The sequence below is a fragment of the Physeter macrocephalus genome, chromosome 10, assembly GCF_002837175.3.
Source record: "Physeter macrocephalus isolate SW-GA chromosome 10, ASM283717v5, whole genome shotgun sequence".
NCBI lineage: Eukaryota > Metazoa > Chordata > Mammalia > Artiodactyla > Physeteridae > Physeter > Physeter macrocephalus.
In genome coordinates, this window is record NC_041223.1 from 285,336 (window position 1) to 299,499 (window position 14,164).

The following is a 14,164-nucleotide window of genomic DNA, read 5'->3' on the forward strand; positions in this document are numbered from 1 at the left end:
GAGTGGCTGGGCCCGTGAGCCATGGCCGCTGAGCCTGCGCGTCCGGAGCCTGTGCTCCGCAACGGGAGAGGCCACAGCGGTGAGAGGCCCGCGTACCGCAAAAAAAAAAAAAAAATTTGGGAGACCAAACAATAGCTCCAAGTAAGTCCCAGAGGGCAGTAAACTGGGGGGTTGGTCAAAGTCTCAGGGCACATCCCTGGCAAACCTCAAAGACGCATGGTTAACAAATAGGTGTGTTTCTAAAATAATCCCAACATCTGAACAATATTCAGCACAGACACCCACAGACGCACAAATAAGCAGACACCATGCCAGCTCTTGCCGGGAATGAAGGCAGGATTTCCACATCTGGAGGACAGAATATTCCAGGTGGAACCGCTCAAGGGAACAAAGACACGGGAGTGCCTGGGGGACTGGGTGACTCTACAGGCCTTGTTGCTGCCAGGACTTAACTCTGGTCCCATGAAGCTCCCCTGGGCACCTGGGGTGGGGGGATTATGTTTGTCTTAACACAATCACTCCACCAGCGGAGCTCTGGTACCAGGGAGGCGGCAGCTCCAGCCAAGGGGCCAACTAGAAGTTCCAGAACTAATTGCCCCGTGACTATATACGCTTCTGCTCAGACACCAGCAAAGCAGGCACGCTGGAAACTCAACAACAACAAAAGATTTGCACAAACTTACCAAGAATTTTGCAATCGGAAAATCTAGGGGAATTTTTAAATATTTCATCATTAAGTTTGTTTTGTTCCAAAAAACTTTTTGCATTTGAATTACACGTGGGAGGGAGCCACACGGTCTTTTCAGTGTTAGAGCCCTAAATGTTTACATCAGGGCCTGCCCACGACGAAACCCAGCCAGGAAACAGAGGGAGGTGAGAACCTCGCAGGGCCCGTGGTCACTTCTCCGCGGCATCCAGCTCCAGCCTCTGCAGGACGCCTTGCTCCGGCCCCCGGAACAAATGCCCCTCCATCTCATGGGCTGCGTGTGCTCGCCCCTCGCTGGCTTTCCTCCGCCCCCCTACCCACCCCCAAGTCCCGTGACGTCACAGGTGCTCGTCCACAGCCCTGACCTCGCCCCCAGGCATCCGGCTGCGTCTGTGGATAGACCGTGCAGGTGAGGGCGGCAGGGTGGTCCCCACGCCTCTTGCTGCCCCCGCTTCCTCCATTGGCCTTACCCCACCCCAGATTCCACCACTGTTCCAGTAGCTTTAACCTCAAAATGCACTGCACTCCTCTCCCAGTGCTCCTCGACCGGATCCCGAGCCACTGCAGGTCCGGCCTCTGTTCTCAGGGGAGTGAGCTCTCCAAACACCATCAGAGTCGGCTGTTCCTCCCCTCAGGGTCCCCCTGCAGCAGCCCCTCCCCACCCGGGCTGTCACACAGCCTCCCTTCTCGCCCCCAGAAAGGCCGCTCTCACTCCCCCTCAGGACCTCTGCACTCGCTGCCCTTCTCGTTCAGATTTTAACCCGAGGATCCTCTCCAGAGGGACACCCTCCTACATGTTACCATGTCTGGCCAGCGCCCGCCCTGTCAGATTCCCTGTCTATCCTGCTCGCAGGTCTCACAGCCTGCAGAGGTTCCGCCCGTCATCCATAAGTTCCGGGGAGCAGAGACTTTTGCCACCGCGTTCCCAGCTTTATTCCAAGAGCCAAGACCAGTGTGTGGTTTATGGTAAATGATAAGTAAGTGATGTTGAATTCACAAAAAGGACAGAGGAGGGGGAAGGGCAAGTTGCAAACTTGGGCCAATGACCCTTAACTGGCCTGCAGATGTGCTTTATTTGGCCTTGTTTCTTTTAAAAAATGTTCCTGTTTAAAATCAGGAGATTCTGAGGCAAAACCCGGATTTCCAGATGCTCCTGGCAGCCCTGCCCTCTGCGTGGGCGCCCTGGGTTTTCGAGCCCCTCCTGCCTTCCCCACGTCCCTCCTGCCTCTGAGACGTGGGCCTGGCTGACGTGGACGGGGTGCAGTCAGAGGCTCCTTCCCTTCCTTTAAGGGCGAAGCCTCATCAGGGAAGGGCATCCGGGCTGCTAGGGCTGCGGGCAGGGGGTGACCCCAGGGCCACGGCAGGTCTGGGCGAAACTCCTCCTCAGCCAAGATCCCAGGCAGGGGTCAGGCGGCCCCCGCAGCTCCTCCTGCAGGACTCGGGGCTCAGCCGGGAAGAGCCAGACTCCCCTGCAGCCCCAAGAACCGGGCCGGGGTCCCCAGACCCCGGAGTCACAACCCAGGCCTCCCCTCAGGGTCACTGGTGAGCTTTCAAAAATCACTGATGTCAGAACAAAACAGGCAGCAGCAGTGTCAGGGCCTCCGATGAGGGCAGATCAGGCCACGGTTTCTGGCTGCCGGGGTTTGTGAGACTCCCGGTGATCCTGATTCATGCCCAGGATTGAAAATCTGGGCTGCGATGTCAGGCCAGGGTGCGTTAGAAGAACCCCCAGGCAGAGCACGGGGAGAGGCTGGTGAGGACGGGCAGGGCCAGACTGAGCAAAGGTGAGAGCCACAGTCAGCACAAGCTCAGCGAGGACAGACGGCCCCTCAGCCCCGTCGGAGGCTCCCCACCTCCTCCCTCTCCTCCCCCAGTGCCCCCGAGCCTCAGTCTCAGGAGGGAAGACGTGGGCCAGGGGCCACCCGCCCTGATGCCCCCCAGCCCGGCCTCTGCCGTCACCCACCTTTAACTATGAAACACGGCGGGCGAGGTGGGCTCAGCCCAAGGACCCCCCAGAGGTCCTGGGACTCCAGCGCCGGCTCTGGTCACGCCCCAGAGGGCGCCTGGGGCACGTGCCCCGTGGGAGAGACACCCCTCTTCTCTCTCACAGCTGTCGGTGTCCCGAGTGGCCTTGGAAGGTCACTGCCAACCGGAGTGTACAGGACATGCCGCCCCTGGTCCCCTCCCCCCTGCTCCCCTGCCCCACGCCACTGGGTGTCTCCGTCTCTCCCCATCTCTCTCCCTGTCTCTGTCTCCCCCGTTCCCCTCCCGCTCTCCCTCCAATTCAGGGCGTCTCTCCCATTTTTTTGTTTTGTTTTGTTTTTTTTTGCGGTACGCGGGCCTCTCACCGCTGTGGCCTCTCCCGTTGCGGAACACAGGCTCCGGACGCGCAGGCTCAGCGGCCACGGCTCACGGGCCCAGCTGCTCCGCGGCATGTGGGATCTTCCCGGACCAGGGCACGAACCCGCGTCCCCGGCATCGGCAGGCGGACTCTCAACCACTGCGCCACCAGGGAAGCCCCGTATCTCCCACTTTGAATCACATGTGGGAGCCTGGCCTGGACACAGGGAGACTTGCTGAGCTGTCCCTGGGTGAGCTGTCTTCTTCTCCTTGAATTCAGTCCAGATCAAGAAAAACACACTCTCCTGGCTGGAAACACAGGGGAGGGTGTTCCTTCTTGGGGAGCCAGAGTTTTCGGGGTTACACGCTGGCCCTCTACCCAAGCCGACCTCGCTGTGCTGACTTCTAATCGAAGAAGCATCCCTGCCTGTTACCGTTTGTAGTAAAGGGGCCCCTGGTAACAAAACTCGGGCCCAGCCGGCCGGGCACCTACACCCACACCTTGAGAGAAGCACGGGCCCTGCGTGAGCAGCTGCAAATCCAAGGCTCTTCCCCCAACCTGGAGCTAAAAACGCCCGTCTTCCTTCCATTTGCAGGATGGAACCAGGGAAATTTCTTTATGTCATCATGGCAGATACATAAGACCAAGTGTCCTCCGGTGTTGGAGTCCCGACAGGCTACCTGCTGTCGTGGACGAGCCAGCACCTCAGTGCCTTGTCCCGAAGGGGGCGAACTGCTCCTGCCATGGCCTGGTGTGGGTGAGGCCAGGGCTCTGCGCCAGGAGGTTGTCCGGGGGCCCTGCACACCCCTGGCGGCGGAGGCGAGCAAGCTGGCGGTGGTGTCGTCCTCGCCCGCGTCCCCGGGACCCACTCGGCAACGCGGAAGTCCAGCAGTGGACCAAGAGGAAAACCAAATGGGGTTCAGCCAACACGGCACATGGTCTTCGCCCTCAGTGTAGGAAGGGGCGGTGGATGGAGAGTGAGCCGTCCCTGCTCTGGGCTCACTTGGCCTCTTTCTGATGTGGCGACCGTCCCACCCCCGGGACCGCGGCCACCACCTCCTGGTGGGCTGGTGGGGGGCACGTTCCCTGCGGAGACACAGAGTGGAGCTGGGAGTCTGCCCCCAAAGGGAGACCATTCGGGCGAGTTCTGGGGCCGCACGGCCGTGCGGCGCGGAGCCGCGGGGCGGCGGGACCCGCCTGGCGCCTCGGGCTCCAACACGCATGCGCCTGGCCGACGGCTCCCAGCCGGGGGGCCGCGCGCAGAGCTCAGCCAGGAGCCCGGACCGCGGGGCGGCCGGGCATCGACCTCACAGGGTACATGTTCTCAAGTCAAATGGCGACGAGACAGAAAGAACGAGACGATCCTGACCCTGGGGGCTGGCTCCTCGCCCTTTTCTCCCGTATTAATTGTGACCATGAACGAGCCAACAAGCTCCAGGTAAACACGGTTTCAGAATTTAATGGATAATTTAAGATTTAAACCTTCACTGTGGCCATTTAGGCCACCTTTAGACAAAAATAAAGGCTTATCTCAGAAGATGGAAATCTCTCAAAGAACGTGCACTCACGCGGCTCGACGCAGATGACACACAGATGACGTCTCAGGCGCGGGGGCCTGGCAGGAGGGGAGGGGCGTGGTGGCCGCGGAGCACGCGCCGCGTGAGGGGGACTGACGGACGAGGAGAGCCCCTCCCTGGGTGAGGAGCCGCAGGTCCGCGGTGAAGACCGTGGACGAAAGGCAGGACACCCCGTGTCCCTCCTCAGCAGCGGGTCCGCTGGCCCATCAAAGGTGATGACAGCCTATTTGTTCCTTGAAATTCCTGACCTGAAGACCCGTAACCTCCTTAGTAGATATAAATCCCATGTGACTAACGTGCTCGACGGGGACCCAAACACCCCAAAACACGACAAGCAGCTCTGAATCCCCCCAATAAGCAGCGCACAGAGGCGGCCTGCTCTGTCCCCCACGACAGGCGGTGGGGAGGAGGCTCTCGGGGCGTCAGGGCCCCCAAGCCGCCTGAGGACAGTGGGAGAAGCGTCAGCTTTCGCTGGACAAACCTGACCTCATTTTCTTCTGCTCTTGGCAAAGTAACAATGACAATAAATTGTTTAATTTTCCACGAAAAATGAGTCAAGTCCCTCAGGTGTCTGCACAGAGCTGTGGTTGGTACAAAACGTAGGTTGATGGCTCCTGAGATGAGCTCGGAATCTAAGAAATTAGTAGAGTTTCTTAGAAAATAAGTTTGCAATTTAGTGATAATCAGTAGATTCAAGGGAAAACAAGTTCTCATAATTTCATCCTAACAGCAATTATTTGGTGATTTGTAAGATACCTCTCTTTCAAAAAGATTAAAACATTTTGAGCCTATGTACGTTGTTTTCACAATAGAGAAACCAAGAGGGGCACCTTTATCCTCTTTCTGATAAACATGAACCGTGGCAACCCTGGCTCAAAACCTACCACTCTCACCAGAAATTAATACAGAAATCCCAGTAAAGACGGCTTTGGCATTTCCAGAATAACGGGGTAGCCTGATCCTGGCTGTGTGTTTGACCTGCCTTCGGGAGCAGAAATATGGCCTGGGAGGTGCCCGACATCATCTAAAATTGGTGCAGATTCGAGGAGAACCTAGATCTTTAGCCTAATAATCTCCGTGTCAGCTGACCCAAGTAAACAATGTACAATTTTAATCTATGGCGAGGCCGGCCATAAAATTAGTTAATAAATTTTCAGTGGAAAAACCATCCGTGACGACGGCGTCTCCAATCTCCCACTTAAGCTTTTCACCTGGCATCTGTCCCCTGACTCTCGGACCTTCTGGAGTCGATAGGATCTTACTGTGTGACCTTGTCACTGAAGGTAAAACACATCCCACGTGACTTGTGTTCTGTATAAAGGGCCTTGTGAACGGCTGCAACACCAGTTTACAGCCTCCGTAGCAGGTGCAAAAGCTGCTGGGCTCTGAGTGACCAAGCGTGCTGGCAATTGCTCCCCCAGGCCCAGCTGGCATCCCCGACAGCCAGGTGCTTTGATGAACTCCTAACGGCTGTAGGAGGTCTGAGTGATATGTGGTGCTGCATGACTCAGATTCCCCTAAGGAGGAGCCCCAGTATTCACATCCCTCCCCTGAGAAAAAGGCTGAAAAGTCCGCATGTGCCCCTCGCGCAGAGTAACTGGATCGAGGCCTCGCGCCCACCCCACGCCCTCCAGCCCACAGGGACACACCCTCGTCCGCCAGCCCCTCCAAACCTCCCCACGCTCCTGGCAGGCCTGGAGCTGCCTCGGTGCCTGTGAGGACGTGAGGCCCTGACGATCATTTCAAGACCCAAACGCCAAATGGAACCCACAGTGAAAAGCACAACCCCGTGGTCAAGTCGGGGACAATGTGATAAAAGCCGAGGGGCAGGGTCCCCATCGTCTCCTGCTCTGCTCTGCGACTCGGGCCCGATTAGCAAAGGCTCATCCCTGGCGACAAGCTGTCTAGGAAATAAGATCAACCGAGAGAAGAAAAAATCAGACCCAGCCCCATCGTTTTCAGGAGTGACTGTGGGCCTCACCATCCCGCGTTGCCTGGCAACGTTCGCCTCCGGGGCCGCCAGGGGCTGTGCGCGAGGCCCGAGCTCCCAGACGCGCCCGAGCACCCGCTTCCCGGAGAGACGAGGCGGCGCTTGTGAAGACGGGCAGCCGGGAAGCGGGGTCGGCAGAGGCCGCGGCCTGGGCACGGTGCCAGCCCCTCCCCCCGGGCCGGCTCCGAGCAGGAAGGCCCCGCGGCCCGCGCCGGGGCGCTGTGAGGGTCCGACGAGGGTGCGCCGCGGCAGAGCTGCTGCAGGAGGGGCGGCGGCCCCACCGCGCGCCCACTGTGGCTCTTGGCCCCAGATCCCCACGTGCACAGAATCCTCCCGAAGTCCCCGGAGCGCGCTGAGCGCCAGCCTCTCCCACCCCCGACGCCCTCTCCTCAGCGCCAGGTTCAGAGCATCCCCTGGGGTCAGCCGCCCGGCATCCGCGACAGAGATCGGCGCTTCCGAGGGTCACCGGCCACCACCCCACACGCGGTCGCAAATAAAATTCGGAAAAATTTCTCGAAGCTTATTTTTGTGAAGACGCTTCCCAAATCCGCGAGTGAAAAATAGAGCAGCACTCCGAGAAGTGCTGAATTTCTACTTAAAACGTCGGTTTCACAAGCTGTCAGACGTCACGAGACCGACGGAAGTACATGTTCGGTCGGAACGTCCCGCGCCCTGTGTAGAAAATGGGAAATAAAAGACGAATCACCCGTGAGACGCCGAGCCCGGAGGCGCAGCCCAGGCGCCAGGGGCAGCCGGCCTCCCGCACAGCTGCGGGGCGGGGGCGGCAGGCCACGCGGGAGAAGAACGCGCGATGCTCCCTTAGAGCGCGGCGGGGGAGCACCGCGAACACCACGCGTCGCAAAATCCGCAATAACCGTGTTTCTGATCAACTGCCTGACACTCCGCTAAGTGCTACTCTCCTGCATTTTCTCGGCTTCCTGTCTTTGCCTCTTCACGTGAGAACAATTTTCACATATTTTCCGTAAAGAGAAGAGAGAATTCAGCCTTTCCTTTCAGATGTTGTATACAGAGTTGTTTTTATTATGAACGGCTCAGAACAGTGTTGCAGCTTCATGTCTTGTCACTGGTCTAAACTCGTAGAGGAGCACCTAGTCCTGGAAGGCCTGGAAGGCCTTCCGGCCCCGGGCAGCAGCGCAAAGCAGCTGGATCCCCTGATGCCTGCAGCCTGGCCGCCCCCAGAGGGGTGGCGGAGGGGAGGTGCAGGATCGGGAGCCCGCCCGGCAGCCTCTGGGCCAGCGGATTCAGGGGCCGAGGAGCAGGCAGAAGGGCCCGGGAAGGTGGGTGCAGGGGTGCTTATGGAGGGAAGTCGGGAGAAGCCGCTTGTCTACACGGCACACAGAGGCCCCGGTGCGGCTAGGGGCTGGGATTCAGAAGAGGAGTCTGGACAGAGGACAGCCCCCAGGGACACTGGTGGGGAGGAGGCTGTGTGTGGGAGGAGCGAGGGAGGAGGGGCGACAGGCAGCCTGGAAGCAGGGCCCAGCAGAGCAGCATTTACTGCGGGGAGGGAAGGAGGGCGACAGGAAGGACAGGCAGGGCCCCCCAGGCAGACTCTCCGCAGAGACAACTCAGTGACCCGAGCGCCCTTGTAGGGAAAGGCCAGCGGGCACCCACGGGCCCCCGCCAATCCCGGCCCCCCATGCAGGCTCCCTGCTGGCTGCGGGGGACACTCATAGGGCCTCACCCCTGCCTGCTGGGGGCGCCGCTTTGCAGAGGGGGTTTGGGGTCCGCAGGCCACGTGGAGGTGGAAGCCCGTCTCGGCAGGGCTGCGTCTACAGCATGTGCAGCCAGAAAAGAGGCAATTTCGACCTGATGAGGTTATCCTGCGGGGGACTCTGAACACGGGCGGGGGGCATCTGCCAGTCCCTGGAGCACAAGCTCCACCTCCATTTCCCAGCAGGAGCCCCGGGGCAGGGAGCTCCCTTCCCCTCTGAGCCCAAGAGCTCACTTATTTGGCTCTTGACAAACCCCACTGTCCCACTGAGTCAGCTGGCAAAGCCCCGTGAGCCGCCCCCTAGCTGGTAAAGGGTCGTGTCCAGAGGCTCAAAGCCGGCCTCATCCCCAGGGCCGCGTGCCAGGGACAGCCCCAGACAATGCCACGAGCCCCTCCGTCCCCAGGCCCTAACTACAGGCTCTGCTGTAAGATTAAGACACTAATCCACGTTCATCTCCGGTCCTTTGAGGCCATTTTTAAAGGTAATTCGGGGCCAGGGGAACTGAGACACAAAACCTTGGGCAGGAATGACCTCTGACCCCCTCTGGAGGCGCACACTAAGGCGTCAACAGGTGAAGCGTTTCTATCCCATCCTGACAATGCTGATTGATAACATGGAGCTAATCTCCCGCCTTTGTTCCCAGGGGGCAAAGGTTTGCGCTGGGCCTTTGAATCCGGGCCTTTCAACTCTGCAGTGAGTAAATCATAGCAGGACCTGAGGCCCCAGGATTAATTCCCTGCAGGAAATGCTGTCCTGGTCCCTAACAACCACGGCCTCCCCTTGGCTGCACACGCCTCTCCCACACCTTGGAAACAGGGAAACCCTGCGTCTCGTGGCCGCTGTACCGCGAAGCGGGGGATCAGGACGAGAGTTTAACGCTCTGTGGGGTTTCCGCAACTCATCTGAACAGAAGCCCCGGCCAGGAAACCAGAGTGCACGGCCTGGCAGACAGGACTCAGACTCCGGGACTGGGTGCCGGGCTGGCGGGTGCTCGGCCTGCCTGGAGGACGGACCGCTCCAGAGACGACATCGGCCACAGGTGAAATGCACTCTCCCTAGAGCCATGCCCCTCCCTCCCCGCACGCGCCCGTGGACCCAGCACCGTCATGCGCCTTCTGTCCAGGGGTGGCCTCCTGATCTGCTCCAGGCCGGCTGCCCTAGGAGAGCCCCGCGCTACAGACCAGCACCATCAACAGAGATGCTATGAGAGCCACGCCAAAACATAACAAGGAACAGAGAGATCAGTCTCCACAATATATTTCATTAAACCAATGTATTCAAAAAGACACATGCACCCCAACGTTCACAGCAGCCCTATTCACAATAGCCAAGACATGGAAGCACCCTAAGTGTCCATCCATGGATGAATGGATAAAAGGATGTGATATATACATAATGGAATATTATATTATGTATATATACAGAAATGTTATTCAGTCATTAAAAAAAACTTGCCATTTGTGGCAACATGGATGAACCTGGAGGGTATTATTCTAAGTGAAATAAGTCAGACAGAGAAAGATACGGTATAATCTCACTTGTATGTGGAATCTGAGGAACAAACCACCAAACAAAAAATCCAAGTCCGCGGGTGTAAAGAACAGATTGGTTGTTATCAGAGCGGAGGGGGTTTTGGGGGAGGGATGACTTGGGTGAAGGGGGTCCCCGCCGTCTGGTGACGGACGGTGACCAGACTTGGGGGGGCTCACCCTGCAGTGTACACAGATGTCGTAGTACAGTGCTGTACTTGAAACTTATATTTTTAAAAATCAATAACTAATTTCATGTTTAAATGTAGGTGGTTAAAAATGCTAAAATCCTTTTCCTGTTTGGAGGGGTAGAAATACTGAACAATTTGGGGTCTGTTAAAAATAAAAATACAGTAAGATATATGTATTAAAATCTTAGGGTAATTTTAAAAAGAGAAATTAAGAATAAAAAAGAGGAAAAGAGGAGGAAGTTAGATCTATTTACCAAAACCAGTAGCACTCCTATATCCAATAATTATCACTTAGAAAATATAATAGGAAAGAAGACATCGTAAACAACAGCATGAAAGCTATTTTTAAAACATCGCTCCAGAAATATGTCTAAAAAGGATATCCACAATCTTTGGTGGGGAAATATTAAAATATTGAGGAACATAAAAAGATTTGAACACATGGAAAATATACTGTGTTGAGGGATGTTAAGACTAATATTGTGAACATGGTGACCCTCCCCCTTAAAAGCTGTGAGTTAGATGCCATTTCAATCAGAATTCCTGCTGTATTTATCATGGAACTTAGTAAGCTGATGGTAAAGTTTATTAAAGCAAAGAGCTAAGAATAGCAGAGAACATTTCAAAGGAGGAGGAGGAGACGGTGGTACCTGCCCTGCTGGGTGTCAAGACTGACTCTAAGGCTGTAATGAGGCAGTGGTGTCAGGAGAAGCAGAGGCCACGGAACAGGACAGAGAACCCAGAAACAGATACACATGTTTCGAGAATTTTGACATATGACAGAGGTAGCAGTAAGAATGAGTAAGGAAAGAATGCACTATTAAAATGTAATAATATGACACCAAAAGCACAGGCAACAAAAGGAAAAATAGATGAATCAGACTACATCAAAATTAATAATTCTGTGCGTAAAGAACAGCATCAAGAAAGCAAAAAGACAACCTACAGAATGGGAGAAAATATTTGCAAATCCTCTATCTGATAAGGGATTAATATCCAGAATATATAAAGAACTCCTACAGCTAAACAGACAAAAAAAAATTAAAAATGGGCAAATGACTTGAACTGTCATTTCTCCAAAGATGATGTGCAGATGGCCAGCAAGCTCATGAAGAGATGCTCCACATCCTTAGTCACTGGGTGAGACAAGCCAAAACCACAGCTGAGATGTCACCTCGCACCCAATTGGACGGCCGTAATCATGGTTGAAAAATGCAAAACAACATATGTTAGTGAAGATGTGGAGAGCCTGGAGCCTCATGCACGCATGGCGGGTGAGAATGTCCAGTGGAGAACAGCTCAGTGCTGTGTGGCCCAGCAATTCACTCCTGGGTATATACGCGAAAGAACTGAAAGCAAGAACTCGAACAAGTATTTGCACAGTCATGTTCACAGCAGCCAAACGGTGGAAACTCCAGTGTCCACCAGCATATGAAGGATAAAGATGATGTCACACACACACACACACACACACACACGCACATGCACACACACACAGAATATTATTCAGCAGTTGAAAAGGAAGGAAAAGTTGATACCTGCTACATCATAGACAGACCTTGAAAACATTATGCTTAGTAAAATAAACCAGACACAGAAGGGCAACCGTTGTATGATACCAGTTATAGGAGGGGTACCAGAATTAGCAAATTCAGAGACAGAAAGTCAAAGCGAGTTACCAGGGTGGGGTGGGGTGAGGAGTTTTGTTTTTGTTTTTGTTTTTTTTGGTGGTACGCGGGCCTCTCACTGTTGTGGCCTCTCCCGTTGCGGAGCGCAGGCTCCGGAGGCACAGGCTCAGTGGCCATGGCTCACGGGCCCAGCCGCTCTGCGGCACGTGGGATCCTCCAGGACCGGGGCACGAACCCGCGTCCCATGCATCGGCAGGCGGATTCTCAACCACTGCGCCACCAGGGAAGCCCAGGAGTTATTGATGCGTGGGCACAGAGCTGATGTCGGGAATGAGGAAAAAGCTTTAGGTAAAGAGAGTGGTGATGGTTACACAATACTGTGAATGTATTTAATGCCTCTGAATGGTACATTTATACAAATGGTTAAATGATCAATATTATGGTATGTATATTTTACAGCAAACATCCTCAGAAGTGAGCTAGAGAATTGTAATTGACTCCAAGTCTGTATTGCAGTCAGGCATTCCCTGATTTTTCAGCATTAAATGAAAGGTTAGGGGCTTCCCTGGTGGCGCAGTGGTTGAGAATCCGCCTGCCGATGCAGGGGACGCGGGTTCGTGCCCCGGTCCTGGAGGATCCCACGTGCCGCAGAGCGGCTGGGCCCGTGAGCCATGGCCACTGAGCCTGTGCCTCCGGAGCCTGCGCTCCGCGGTGAGGGGCCCGCGTACCGCAAAAAAAAAAAAAAAAAGGCAGAATCCATGTTGCTAGACATGCGAATCTGCCCACAGAGAAGGTGTGACTCGCCCAGGGTCCCGCAGCTTGTGAGCAGCCTTGAACTCAGACTCGGTGGAAAAAGCATAGACCTGAGGCCAGACAGGCTGGGTTCCAGCACGACCTCCCCTGGCTGCAGGATCCGAGAGTCCGCACAACCTCCCCTGTAAACTAAGGACAGAATCGGGGGCAGCGTCAGCGGGCCGTCAGCCCAGCCTCACACGCCCCCTCCGTGGGCAGCATGGCCCTGGGGCCGGGCTCCGCGGAGCCTCCGTCCCCTGCCACTGGCACCTGGGTCGGCGGGGAGAGGACCTGCCACCTCCGGGCGGGGAGAGCAAGCCTGCCCCCCCCCTCCCGTCCCCACCCCGCGCTGGCCGAACAGGGTCAGCGGCCGGCAGCCCCGCCATCCACTTCTCCGCTGCAGGCACACGGGGAGCTGGGCCGAGACTGCCCCCCTCGCTGATGTGGCCCCTGCCCCAGAGGAGGGTGGAGCCGTGAGACGGAAGAAGCCCGGGTCCCGGACGGCCGCGGGCACGGGAGCCGCAGCGCCTGTGGGGGGAGGGGGAGGAGCCACTGGGCGTGGCCGTCCCACCCCGCGGGCACACCTACTCTGGGCGACATGGACGCCACCGTGAGCGTGCACCCCTCGAGGGGTCGGCCCGGGAGCACCGGGGCTGGCGTGGCCTCAGCTCCTCCACTGAGCTGCGCCCGGGGCCGCCACGCCGCGTCTGGCTGACGGTGGACCCAGAGCTGCAGGGCCAGCATGGGAATGTCACACACGCCAACGGCGGGGCGGCCCGCGGACGGAGGGCGGCTGCGACGGGCAGTGCTCACCTGAGAAGCACGACGGCGGGAGCGGGGCCAGGCAGCTCCAGGTGGCGCCGGCTCAACGTTCCCTCTCGGCCACGCCGCTGACGACAGCAAACCAGCCCGGGCGTGACCCAGGGGACGGGTCTGCTGGGTTCCTTGGGAGAGTCGATGGAGCATAACTGAAGGTCGTGACCTTAAGGTGACCACGGATCACGCAGAATTTAGAATTTTGCTGGCAGAAATGCCAGCCTCAAAGCACATCTTAAAGCTCCTGCAGCCCAGCCCGTGTTTCTGGGGCTGCCGTTCCAGTCCAGGGTCCCCGGGCGGTGGGCTCCACTCGGGCAGTTGGTCAGAGGCCGGCGTCCCTCCTTCCAGGCAGCTGACCAGGAAGCCAGTGTCCCAAGTGGGACGGCGGGTTGTCGCTGGGAAGCTACTCAGGAAGCACAACGGGTTTACAGCCGAGGCCTTGCGGGAGCCCCTTCCCAGCCTTTGAGAGAGAGTAGACAAATAGTCCGTTCTGAGTGGCTCCGGCCAAGGGCTTGAGGTCATTTGTAGGAAACGGTGAAATCAACCCAGAGTCTCCCCGAACCAGTACGATGCCCCCGACTCGGGCCGCGACAACGGCTTTTCCGTCCGAGGACTTAATGCCACGGTCAGCGGGTCAGGGCCAGTCTGCTCGCGCCGCGGACGCCGGCCTGTGTGCAGACGGACGTGCAGACAACCTGCGCCCCGGGAACCCGGGCCCCTGGCGCTTCGTGGAGAGACTGTCCCGGGAGCGCGCCAACCGGCCCCATCCCAGGCCCTGGCACCCAGCCCCTCTCTCCGTTGTCCCGGCCACTGGGCTGCTCCTGGCCGGAGGGGCCCAGCGTGGCCTCTGCTCACACCGTT

General features: G+C 57.2%; 1 long non-coding RNA gene across 1 annotated transcript in view; it reads right to left on the reverse strand.

Moving 5' to 3' along the window:
* Nucleotides 1-13,932, reverse strand: part of LOC114487002 (uncharacterized) — a 20,823-nt gene extending 6,891 nt beyond the window's left edge. Inside the window, exon 1 of the long non-coding RNA XR_003681565.2 lies at nt 13,301-13,932. This is a non-coding gene — a long non-coding RNA (uncharacterized lncRNA). The remainder of the gene's footprint in view (nt 1-13,300) is intronic.
* Nucleotides 13,933-14,164: the final 232 nt, after the last annotated feature.